Source organism: Heterodontus francisci, chromosome 7, assembly GCF_036365525.1.
Source record: "Heterodontus francisci isolate sHetFra1 chromosome 7, sHetFra1.hap1, whole genome shotgun sequence".
NCBI lineage: Eukaryota > Metazoa > Chordata > Chondrichthyes > Heterodontiformes > Heterodontidae > Heterodontus > Heterodontus francisci.
The window spans coordinates 19,108,669-19,121,732 of record NC_090377.1 but is presented as its reverse complement, the minus strand read 5'-3'; positions in this window follow the sequence as shown (position 1 = coordinate 19,121,732).

Below are 13,064 nucleotides of genomic sequence, written 5' to 3'. Positions count from 1 at the left end.
TAGTTCACTTGGGAATTCAGTGCAGAGGGGAAAAGGGATGCTCTTTTTTCAGCTTCCAGTCGCTGTAAAAAATGCAAGTGGCTGTTCTGAAATAAAGGGTAACCTGGAGACAACAGCAAGAGTTTAGGGTGGTGAGTCTGTGAGTTCAGAGCATTCCAAAGAAAATTGACATGTGACAATACAACAAAGAAGGTAAGTGATTGGCCGGTGAACATTTTTTCTTATTCTCTCATATAAATTAAGGAATTTTAATTGGGGTTGAAATAATAAGAATAAGAATCTTCTGAGACTCAGGTAATTTATTAGTAAGGTTTTATTAATAGTAAGCTTTACTAGCAATAGTAAAGCTTATTAGTAGTGGGGCTTCGTACTAGTGAGGTTTATTAATTATATATTAATTAAGAAAAATAAATTCACACATAATAAAGATGGCAGGGCAGGTGATGTGTTGTGGCTGCAGTATGTGGGAACTGGTGGACCCCAGTGTGATCCACAGCAAACCTGTTTGCAGTAAGTGTCTGCAGCTCGAGGAGATTCGGCTCAGAGTCAGTGAGCTGGAGGCTGAGCTACCACTGCGATGCATCAGGGATGGAGAAAGTTACCTGGACACTTGGTTCCAGAAGGCAGTCACACCCTTTAGGATAGGATCTTCTGATTTTGTCAGTGGTCAGAGACAGGAGGGTATGACTGCAAGTGAGACAGGTAAGGGGATCGAGAAGGCAGAAGTGGAGAAGCCTCAGCCCTTGCAATTGCCCAACAGGTTTGAGGTTCTCTCAGCTTGTATGGATGAGAGCAAGTGCTGCAGGGTAGATGAGCAAACTGACCATGACAGCGAGTTACAGGAAGCCATTCAAGTGGGGGGAGTAAATAGGAATGTAGTGGTAGTGGTAGATTGTATAGATAGACACATTTCTCTGTGGCCAAGAGCGAGAATCCAGGAGGCTATGTTGCCTTCCGGTGCCAGAGTTCGGGATATCTGCTCAGGGCTGGGGAGGAACTTTCAATAGGAGGGGGAGGATCCAGCTGTTGTTGTCCACGTGGGTACCAAAGACATAGTTAGGACCAGGAAAGAAGTCCTGCACAGGGAGTATGAGCAGCTAGGAACTAAATTAAAAAGCAGAACCTCAAAGGTAATCATTATTACCTGAGCATCAAGCAAATTGGCATAGGGTAAATAATATTAGTGAGTTAAATGCGTGGCTCATAGATTGGTGCAGGAGAAATGGGTTTTGATTCATGAGACACTTGTACCAGTACTGAGAAAAGTGGGAGCTGTATAGTTGGGGTAGTCTTCACCTGAACCATGCTGGGACCAGTGTTCTGGCAAGTCATATAACTAAGCTTTCAACTAAATAGTGGAGGTGAGGGATCAAGTGAGAGAAGGCGTGATAATTTAAAGAGAGAGGAGAAGGCAAGAGAGCAAAGTAGCAATAAGGGTAGTGATAATCAGAGTGTGGCAGGAAGGGACAGAGCATACAAACTTAAGAGTGCACCAGCAGATAAGGCTAGAGGTTGTGAAAATTATAAGAAGACAGAACTAAAGGCACTCTATCAGAATGCACATGACATCTGCAACAAGGTAGATGAATTGACAGCACAAACAGAAGGAAACAGGTCTGATCCAATTGCCATTATGGAGAAATGGCTTCAGGGTGACCAAGGCTGGGAACTGATTGCCTTGCTGCATATGGACATGGACTGCTTCAGTATCTGAGGAGTTGTGAAGGGTACTGAAGATTGTACAATCATAAGAACATAAGAAATAGGAGCAGGAGTAGGCCATTCGGCTCCTCAAGCCTGCCCCGCCATTCAATAAGATCATGGCTAATCTGCCCCAGACCTCAACTCCTCTTTCGTGCCAGCTCCTCGTAGTCTTCAACTCCCCGATATTTCAAAAATCTATCTACCTCCTCTTTAAATACTTGCAGTGATCTAGCCTCCACAACTCTCTGGGGTAGAGAATTCCAGACATTCACTACCCTCTGAGAGAAGAAATTCCTTCGCATCTCAGTTTTAAATGAGTGTCCCTTTATTCTGTAATTATGTCCCCTAGTTCGAGATTCCCCCACTAGTGGAAACATCTTCTCAACATCTACCCTGTCAAGCCCCCTCAGAATCTTGTACGTTTCACTAAGATCACCCCTCATTCTTCTAAACTGTAATGAATAAAGGCCTAACCTGTTTAGTCATTCTTGATAAGTCAACCCCTTCATCCCAGGAATCAGCCTAGTGAATCTCTTTTGAACTGCCTCCAATGCCAGTATGTCCTTTCTTAAATACAGGGACCAAAACTCTACGCAGTACTCCAGGTGCGGCCTCACAAACAGCCTGTACAATTGTATCAAGACTTGCCTATTATTAAACTCCTACCCCCTAGCAATAAAGGCCAAAATTCCATTTGCCTTCTTAATTACTTGCTGCACCTGCATGCTAACTTTTTGTGTTTCATACACAAGAACACCCAGATCCCTCTGTGCTGCACTTTTTTGGAGTCTCTCTCTATTTCAATAATAGGCCGGAATTTTACAGTGGGCAGACAGGAGCCAGACTCCGATGTAAATGTCGGTGCCGAACCTGCTTCCGCCCAGCCTGGGGATCCGTCCCGTATTTTACGGATCCCTAGGCTTTAATTGGCCAGAGGCAGGACTTCCACCCACTTGAAGGAGGAGGTCCCGCCTCAGTGAGCTGCCAGCCAATCAGCGGGCCGGCAGCTCTTAGTCTTAGCAGCGCTACCGGGGGTGGGGGGTTGGTGGTGGCCACTGCTAGGACTGCAGCCCAGCTGACCAAGGAGGATACCAAGGAGCCGGGACTGAAGGCAAGTTTGGGTTGCCTCACCAGGGCAATCGGTCATGCCCTGGTGAGGCTAGGGTGGTCGTTTGGGGGGACGGGACCGTCTTGATTCCTAGGGTTGGGTTGGGAGGCGGGGGCGGCCCTCAATCGGGGTGCGGAAAAGCCGGCAGCTATAGCTGAGTGGCCTTTCACATCCCCGGCACACCCGCTTGCCAAGGGTAAAATACCCGTGCCGGCGGGCGAGGTCCCTTAAATGACTGTTGTGGCCACTTAAGGGTCTTGATTGGCCTCGGGCGTGCGGGCCGCTTCTCACCACCCCCACCCCCCCACCCCCCACCCCCCCCCCACCTCGCCAGACCTCCATAAACTTGGTCGGAGGCGGAATCGGGGCGGTTAGGCCTCCCGGAGCCTGCCCCTCAATTTTATGCCACCCCTACGCCACCATCTGGCCCGCTGGGGCGGCGTAAAATTTCAGCCATAGTCTGCCTTTTGATTCTTCCTACTAAAGTGCATGACCTCACACTTTCCTACATTAAACTCCATCTGCCAAGTTTTTGCTCACTCACTCAACCTATCTATATCCCCTTGAAGATTCCTTATTTTCTTACCAAAACATGCCCTCCCACCTATTTTTGTATCATCAGCAAATTTGGATATATTACAAACTGCCCCCTCCTCCAAGTCATTCATATAGATAGTAAATAATTGAGGCCCTACGATTGATCCTTGTGGCACTCCACTAGTCACTCCAACCTGAATAAGACCCATTAATCCCGACTCTCTGTCTTCTGTGAGTTAACCAATCCTCAATCCATTCTAATACATTACCCCAATACCATGAGCTCCTATCTTGTGAAATAATCTTTTATATGTCACCTTATCGAATGCCTTCTGGAAATCCAAATACACTAGATCTACCAGTTCCCCTTTATCAACTCTGCTTATTATATCCTCAAAGAACTAGAACAAATTTGTCAAACATGATTTCCTTTTCACAGAACCATGTTGACTCTGTTTGATTGCGTTAAGCTTTTCTAAATGTCCTGCTATTTTTTCATTAATAATGGACTCTAGCATTTTCCCAATGATTAATGCTCGGCTGACTGGCCTATAATTTCCTGCTTTTTGTTTCCCTCTCTTCTTGAACCGGGGCGCCACATTAGCGGTTTTCCAATCCACTGGGACCTTCCTGGAATACAGTGAGTTCTGGAATATTTCAACCAATGTCTCCACTATCTCTGCAGCCACTTTCTTTAAGATCCTTGGATGCAGGCCATCAGGGCCTGGCAACTCGTCTGCCTTTATTCCCATTAGATTGTCAAATACCTTGTCCCTCATGATAGAGACTGTTACAAGATCTTTCCTCCCATTAGCTCCTTGCTTATCTGATATCTGTGGGATGTTTATAGCGTTCTCTGAAGAAGACCGATGCAAATTATTGGTTTAAATTTTCTGCCATTTCCCTGTTCCCCGTTATCAATTCTCCAGTCGCATCTTCCAAGGGTCCCACACTCACTTTAGCTACTCTCTTTTTATATACCTGTAGAAGCTCTTGCTGTTTGCCTTAGTTTTTTTGATTGGATACTCTCCTTGACCGCCTTTGTTAACCATGGATAGTTCATCCTTCTCATCGAGTCCTTCTTTTTGACCGGGATAAATTTTTGCTGAGAGATATGAAATATCGGCTTAAATGTCTGCCACTGTTCATCCACTGACCTTCCTAGCCCACTTTAGACAACTCTTTCTTCATACCTCTGTAATTGCCCTTGTTTAAGTTGAGAACTCGAGTTGCTCACCCTCAAACTGAATTTGAAATTCTACCATGTTGTGATCGCTACCCCCTAGACGATCCTTAACTACGATATCTCTTATTAATCCTACGTCATTACACATTACTAGATCTAAAATAGCCTGTTCCCAGGTAGGTTCTGCAATGTGTTTTTCTAAGTAACAATCCCTGATGCACTCTACAAATTCGTCTTCCATGTTACCTCTGCCAATTTGATTTGTCCAGTCAATATGCAGATTAAAATCACCCATGACAATTGTAGCACACTTCCTCCACGCCTCCGTTATTTCCTGATTTATACTTTGTCCTACAGTGAGGCAACTCTTTGGGGAATATCATCAGCGAATATCCCCATTTCTTGATTATGATGTAGGAAAGGTCATTGTTGAAGCAGCTGAACATGGTTGGGCCCAGCACACTACCCTAAGGTATACCTGCAGCAATGTCCTGGCCTGAGATGAGTGACCTCCAACAACCACAACCATCTTCCTTTGTGCTAGGTATGACTCCAACCAGTGGAGAGTTTTCCCCTTGATTCCCATTGACTTCTTTTTAGCTAGGGCTTCTTGATGCCCCACTCGGTCAAATGCTGCCTTGAATTCTCACCTCACCTCTTGAGTTACGCTTTTTTGTCCATGTTTGGACCGAGGCTGTAATGAGTTCAGGAACTGAGTGGCCCTAGTGGAACCCAAACTGAGCGTCAGTGAGCAGGTATTTGCTGTTTAAGGCTGCTTGATAACACGGTTGATAACATCTTCTGTTACTTTGCTGATGATTGAGAGTAGGCTGATGGGGCAATAATTGGTCAGGTTGGATTTATCTTTCGTTTTATGTTCAGGACACACAATTTTCCGTATTGTTGGGTAGATGCCAGTGTTGTAGTTATACTGGAAAGCTTGGCTAAGGGCACGAGTAGTTCTGGAGCACAAGTCTTCCGTACTATTGCCAAAATGTTGTCAGAGCCCATAGCGTCTACAGAATCCAGTGCCTTCAGCTGTCTTTTGATATCACCTGGAGTGAATTGAATTGGCTGAAGACTGGCATCTGTGATGCTGGGGACCTCAGGAGGAGACCGAAATGGATCATCCACTTGGCATTTCTGGCTCAAGGTAGTTGCAAATGCTTCAGCTTTGTCTTTTGCACTGAAGTGCTGGGCTCCCGTCATTGAGGATGGGAATATTTGTGGAGCTTCCTCCTCCTGCTAGTTGTTTATTTGTCCACCACCATTCACGACTGGATGTGACAGGACTGCAGAGCTTAGATCTGATCCGTTGGTTGTGGGATCATTTAACCATGTCTATCTCATGCTGCTTCCACTGCTCGCAGTAGTCCTGTGTTGTAGCTTCACCAGGCTGACACCTCATTTTGAGGTATGCCTGGTGCTGCTCTTGGCTTGCCCTCCTACACTCTTCATTGAACCAGGGTTGGTCCCCCGGCTTGATGGTAATGCTAGAGTGGGAAATATGCCAGGCCATGCGGTTACAGATTATGGTTGAACACAATTCTGCTGCTGCTGGTGGTCCACAGTGCCTCATGGATGTCCAGTTTTGAGTTGCTAGATCTGTTCAAAATCTATCCCATTAAGCATGGTCGTAGTGCCACTCAACAACATATACTCAAAGTGAAGATGAGACATCGTCTCCACAAGGACTGTGAGATGGTCACTCTTACCAATACTGTCATGGACAGATGCATCTGTGACAGGTAGATTGGTGAGGACGAGGTCAAGTAAGCTTTTCCCTCTTGTTGGTTCTCTCACCACTTGCCGCAGACCCAGTCTCGCAGCTATGTCCCTCAGGACACGGCCAGCTCGGTTAGCAGTGGTGCTACCGAGCCACTCTTGGTGATAGACATTGAAGTCCCCCACCCAGAGTACATTCTGTGCCTTTTCCACCCTCAGTGCTTCTTCCAATTGGTGTTCAACATGGAGGAGTTAATGGGGGGGGGGGGGGCGGGGGGGGGGGGTGGGATCGCGGTGTGGTAGGTGGTAATCATCAGGAGATTTCCTTGCCCATGTTTGACCTGATACCATGAGACTTTATGGGGTCCAGAATCAACGTTGAGGAGTCCTAGGGCAACTCCCTCCCGACTGTATGCCACAGTGCCACCATCTCTGATGGGTCTGTCCTGTCAGTGGGACAGGACATACCCAGGGATGGTGATGGTGGTGTCAGGGACATTGTAAGGTATGATTCAGTGAGTATAAATATGTCTGGCTGTTATAAAAACAGAAAGTGCTGGAAATACTCAGCAGGTCAGGCAGCACCTGTGGAGAGTGATAAAAGCAAAATACTGCAGATAAAGGAAATCTGAAATAAAAACAAGAAATGCTGGAAATACTCAGCAGGTCTGGCAGCATCTGTGAAGAGAGAAGCAGAGTTAGTGTTGCAGGTCTGTGACCTATCATCAGGACTGGCAAAGGTGGCAAATGTCAGGCTGATGCTTGACTAATCTGTGGGACAAGTCTCCAAATTTTGGCACAAGCCTCCAGATGTTAGTAAGGAGGGAGTTACAGGGTCAACAGGGCTGGGTTTTCCATTGTTGTTTCTGGTGCCTAGGTCGATGCCAGGTGGTCCATCCAGTTTCATTCCTTTTAGCCTTTTCTTAGAGGTTTGGTACAACTGAGTGGCTTGCCAGGCCATTTCAGAGGGCATTTTATAGTCAGCCACATTGCTGTGGGTCTGGAGTCACATGTAGGCCAGACCAGGTTATCAAGTTATTACCACTTTGCTATGTGTGGGATCTTGCTGTGTGCAAATTGGCTTCTGCGTTACCTACATTACAGTAGTGACTTCAAAGTATTGCATTGGCTATAAAGCACTTTTTCAGTGGTTATGAAAAGTGCAAGTCTTTATTCTTTCTTTCTTGGGTTCAAGATTTTCAGCCTCCTTTCCGCATTCCGCTATGTTCTGACCCCCAATTTATCTCGAGACACTTCTCCAGCCAAAATCCCACTACCACACCTTCCATTTCTCCGAGCTCTCATCCCTTCATCAGCCAAATCTTCCAGGTACTGGATCACTATTCATTGGGTCTCTCTTCCAAATCAATGCTCTGTTGTGCTTGTTCATCTTCTTTCAAAAACTTCCTAAAGATTCTTCTCTTTGGACGTGCAATCTTCCCTCCTTATGCTTGCGTCAGATGTTATAATGTTCCGCTATCTCACCCAATTGGACATTCGTCATGTTTGACCCTAGACAGTCAAAGACAGGAACTACAAGCCTGCATTGCTAGCATGGACTGTGAGTTGCAAATGGGACTACAGCATTGTGACTTCAGCTCTGTTACTCACACTGACGGGTGGAAAGGATCCAGGCAGACAGCAGAGCCTCACTATTACAACTTGCTTCTATTGAAATATTATTTATTAATGTAGGGCATCACATTTAGACGGATCCCATTCTCACAACGTGGTGAAACAAGCAGGCTTTCCAGCAGGGGGCACAAGACAGCAATCAGCTCACTGCCTAGTAAAGGTACCAAGCCTGGAATGTATACCCATATCAGCTTCCATGGCAACAGACAGCTGACTGCACTGTTGAAAGATCAGTGCAAACTAATATAGAAATCATCACTCTTTCAGATGAGACGTTAAACTGAGGCCCCGTCTGTCCTCTCAGGTGCACATCAAAGATCCCACAGTACTATTTCGAAGAGCAGCAGGGGAGTTCTCCCGATGTCCTGGCCAATATTTATTCCTCAATCAATGTCACTAAAAAACAGGTTATCTGGTCATTATAACATTGCTGTTTGTAGGATCTTGCTATGTGCACGGCTGCCACGTCTTCTACATGACAACATTGACTACACTTCAAAAGTCCGTCATTGGGTGTTAAAGCAATTTGGAACATCCTGAAGTTGTGAAAGGCGCTATATAAATGCAAGTTTTTTCTTTCATAGTTGAGACCATGCAGTTAGCCTGGTGTCCCCATTTTAAAGGGGTGGGGTAGACAGGGAGGAGGGTACATGCAAGTACCCTGTATGGGTATGGGTACATGCAAGCCCTGAAGCAAGTGGAAAACGAGCTGAGTCCGTTGATGCAGAGGCCCCGACCAATCTTCCTCTGTAAATGTTCTCATTGACCTGTCCAAACCCAATGACCTGCCCAAATTGGCCAAAGATGCTGGCATTACCAAAGACGCCCAACATCCCATGAATGGATTAAAAAAAACGCAACCACATCTATAATAAAAAGCAAAATACTGCAGATGCTGGAAATCTGATGAAGGATCACTGACCTGGAACGTTAACTCTGCTTCTCTCTTCACAGATGCTGCCAGACCTGCTGAGTATTTCCAGCATTTCTTGCTTTTATTACAACTAGATCTATAACCTGGTTGCTGGTAGGGAGCTGGAACTTGGTGGCAGGAGATTGCAGCCAGGGACCCAAGTTTTGCTGCCCTGGATGCATCGGTGGGATGAGGGGAGGAAACCTGGGGCAAAGGGAGGCCCGAGGTTTCTTTATGAGTCCTGGGTGGAGCACTGTCCCCCTACCCCACAAGGAAACCTACAATTAAACTTAATTATTTACCTGCCTCGCCGCCTTCTGCATAATTTTGAAGGTGGATCCCGCTACCTTCTTAGAGGTGTTCCACTCGCCTGCTCAAAAGAGCAGGTTAATGTCGGGTCATGACTGGAAGGCAGTGGGATCAGAGGGGGTGATTGACTACCCAGCTTAGTTTAGGCCAGGTGACGGGAGTTAAATTCAGGCCTAGAGTCTCTGGACAGGAATTTTAACCCCCGATGAGGGATGGGGAGGGCATGGAGGTGGGTGGGCACAAAAATCCATGACATCGGCTGGTCTGTCAGCAACATTCTGACCCCGGCTATTTTCCTGGAGGTGGGATGGGAACGGCAGGGTACCCTACTGTAAGCAGCAGGTAGCCAGCTAAGCTGTATTGTCAGAGCTTGACTGGAATTTACCCCCTTCCACAATAATCAGCCTGCTGCCTCTTCAGTGCTGGACGGCCTCCTATTGGCCCTCCAGCTTCGCAAGCCCACCCGCTGCCCTTAATTGGGCAGCGAGCCCGCCCTCTGTACACTAATTGGCCAATTTGGGGAAAATCACTGCCAGGTGGCTGTTCCACCCACAGTGCAGGTTTGTGACCCCCATTTAACTCCGGTATTGGCATCCCGACTCAAAGGCAAAACCCTGCCCTCTGTTAGTTGCTCAGCGATTCCAGCCTGAAAATGTCACCATGTGGACCTCAGGATGGACTTGTCTGCGACGTCTCCTTGCAGCAAATTACCATCTAACACTCAGCATCTTAGGTATAGTTGACAGATAAACATTTGATCGCACATTAGAGCACATCAGCACTTTAGGAATTGTGCCCCACTACAGATGGGGCCTCTTTTGGACATGCAGAGAATGAAGGGAGATGGTGATAGGGCAGGAAAGTTGAGTTGAGGTAGAAGATCAGTCATGATCATATTGAATGGCAGAGCAGGCTCGAAGGGCTGTATGGCCTCCTCCTGCTTCTATCTCTTATCTTCTCACTGGCATTAAAAACCTTCAGGAAGAGAGAAACACAAAAACATTTCAATCATGTAATCCTTGTTCACTTTAGGTTTTTTTTCAATGAGAACAGATTTAGTTCTCCGTAGCTGTTCCTCAACATTTACGAAATTAAACATTGCATCAACAGAAACATATTAAATCACAGACACAATTAGATCTTTAATTGCGCCATGGTACAGTACTGAGGGGGTGCTGCATTGTCAGATGTGCCATTTTACAATGAGGCCACATACATCCTGGTGGCCAACAATCCTATGCCATTGTTTGTCAGACAGAGAGTTCTCCCAGTTTGCTACAAAACATTAATCCCTCAATAAATGCTGCAGGAAATAATTAACTGGCCACTCATCTCACTACATTGATGAGAGCTTCAAAATGACTGCTGCAATTTCCCACATAAGGGTCAGAGTAGAGTTGTGATGATCTGGAACGCACTGCCTGAAAGGATGGTGGAAGGAGATACAATAACATCTTTCAAAAGAGAATTAGATAAATACTTGAATGGCAAACATTTGCAAGGCCATGGGGAGGGAACAGTGAGAGTGGAACTAATTAGATAGCTCTTTCAAAGAGCCAGCACAATCACAATGGACCAAATGGTCTCCCTCTGTGCTGTATCATTCTATGATTTTAATGCACTTCAAAATGAATATGATGTATGTGAAAGACTTGCTTCTGAGAGGTATGACACAATACAAATGTAAGCCTTTCTTTAAGGGCACCAGGCAATGCCTTCTGCATGTCATTCATCTCGCCAATGTAACAATAAGATTCATGCCTTTGATATGCTCCATGTCAAACACAACCACCTGTTTCCTGACACTGGAAAGTACTGAAGGACAAAACAAAGGGGTTGAGAGAGGAAACATGCAGAAACATTTTTACTTTAACCAACCTCAAATGACCTCAAACAATAATTGCAATTGTTTCTGCTCTTGCAGTGAGCGTGGTCACTGCACTGCAGAAACATTGTACTCACTACCAGCAGATATAATTGTTTTAGATCCAGATAGGCCTCAGAATCGGTGGCTGCCCTCTCTGTGTAACCCCCTTGCATTGAATACAAAACTAGGCTGCAATGTTATTTCAACCACAATTTCAGGCTGGGAAGATACTTATTTATTTATTTATTTAAATATACAGCACTGAAACAGGCCCTTCGGCCCACCGAGTCTGTGCCGACCAACCACCCATTTATACTAATCCTACATTAATCCCATATTCCTACCACATCCCCACCTTCCCTCAATTCCCCTACCCCCTACCTATACTAGGGGCAATGTATAATGGTCAATTTACCTTTCAATCTGCAAGTCTATGAACAGAATGTCATTTAGAATGCAGTCTTTTGCTGTATTTGTTGACTTGTTAAGTTTTAAAGTACATTGCCCTTAGTTTGTGTGGGCAAGGCAAGGGAAATTGGAGCTTGCAGAATCATGATTGATAGACTGCCTTTCCGCCAGAGAGACGGAACTTCCATTTATATAGCGCCTTTCATGTTCTAAGGATTACAGCTGATTATTTAAAGTGCAGTTACTGTTGTTCTATAGGTAAACAAGGCAGCCAGTTTGCACATGGCAAGGTGACACAAACAGTTCGGGTAGAGGATGAATGTCAGTCAGGACACTAGGGCAAGTCCCTGTTCATATTCATGAAAATGCAACAGGATCTTTTTTACATCTACCTAAACAGGCTTGTTTAACATCTTGGGCTCAGCTGGTAGCTCACTTGATAATATATCAGAGGGCTGTGAATTCAAGTCCCACTCCAGATACTTGATCACAAAATCTAGGCTGACACTCTAATGCAGTACTGAGGAAGTGCTGCACTGTTGGAGGTGTTATCTTTCTGGTGAGATGTCCTCCTGGGAGCCTGACTGGCCTGAGTAGGGGTGTTTCCCCTGGTGTCCTGGTCAATATTTATCCCGCAACCAATATCAATAAAAAAGATTATCTGGTCTTTTAATTACTTTGCTGTTTTTTGGGAGTTTGCTGTGTGCATGTTGGTTCCCACATTTCCCATGTTACAACAGTGTTGGGAGCGGTGGCCACTGCTGGGATGGCAGCCCAGCCGAGGACATGGAGCCAGGAGTGCAGGTAAGTTTGGGTTGCCTCGCCAGGGGTAATCAGTCGAACCCCGGCAAGGCAAGGGTGGTTTTTTGGGGGGAATGGGGGGCGTCTTGGGTTCTGGAGGTGGTTGAGGAATCTGGGGCGGCGCTCAATCGGGCACTCTATTCCCGATTGTCAGAGCCCCCTCACAGAGGCGCTGAGAAGCCGCCAACTTTCACCAGGCGGCCTTACCCGGCTCCAAGATGCCCGCTTACCACGGGTAAAATCCCCGTGGAGGTGGGCAAAGGCCCTTAAGTGACTGTTAATTGGCAACTTGAGGGCCTTGATTGGCCTGGGGTGAGCGGCTCATTTCCCCAACCGCCCGCCCTACGTAAAGTGGGGCAGAGGCGGGAACGGGCTGGGAAGGCTTCCCGGTGCCTCCCGCTCTGTTTTATGCCACCCCCACCACCATCCGGCTCGCTGGGGTGGTGTAAAATTCTGGCCTATGTGTTTGCTGGGAACTGGCAAAAAATTGGCCACCTGTTGAAAATGCACACTCAAAGACAAGGGTTCATTTCCATCTTACTGGAGAGCTTCAGATGCTAGTCAGGCAATCCTGATGTCTCTCACCAGTCTGGGCCTACTGAGTGTCAGCTTAGAATTTGTACTTAAGTCTCTGAAGTAGGACTTGAACCCACAACCTTCGTGACTCAGAGGTAAGAGTGTGACAAGGTGACTGACAATTGGCGGGAGGGATACTGTGCCTGACTGCCATGATGGTGTGACTCCAAATTGTGACTTTGGGTGCTCACATCAGAAACAATGCTGCCATTTTTTACTCATCCACGGATGTGACTGGACAGACAGCATTTATGGATGGCAGAACAGGCTTGAGGGGATAAATGGCCTCCTCCTA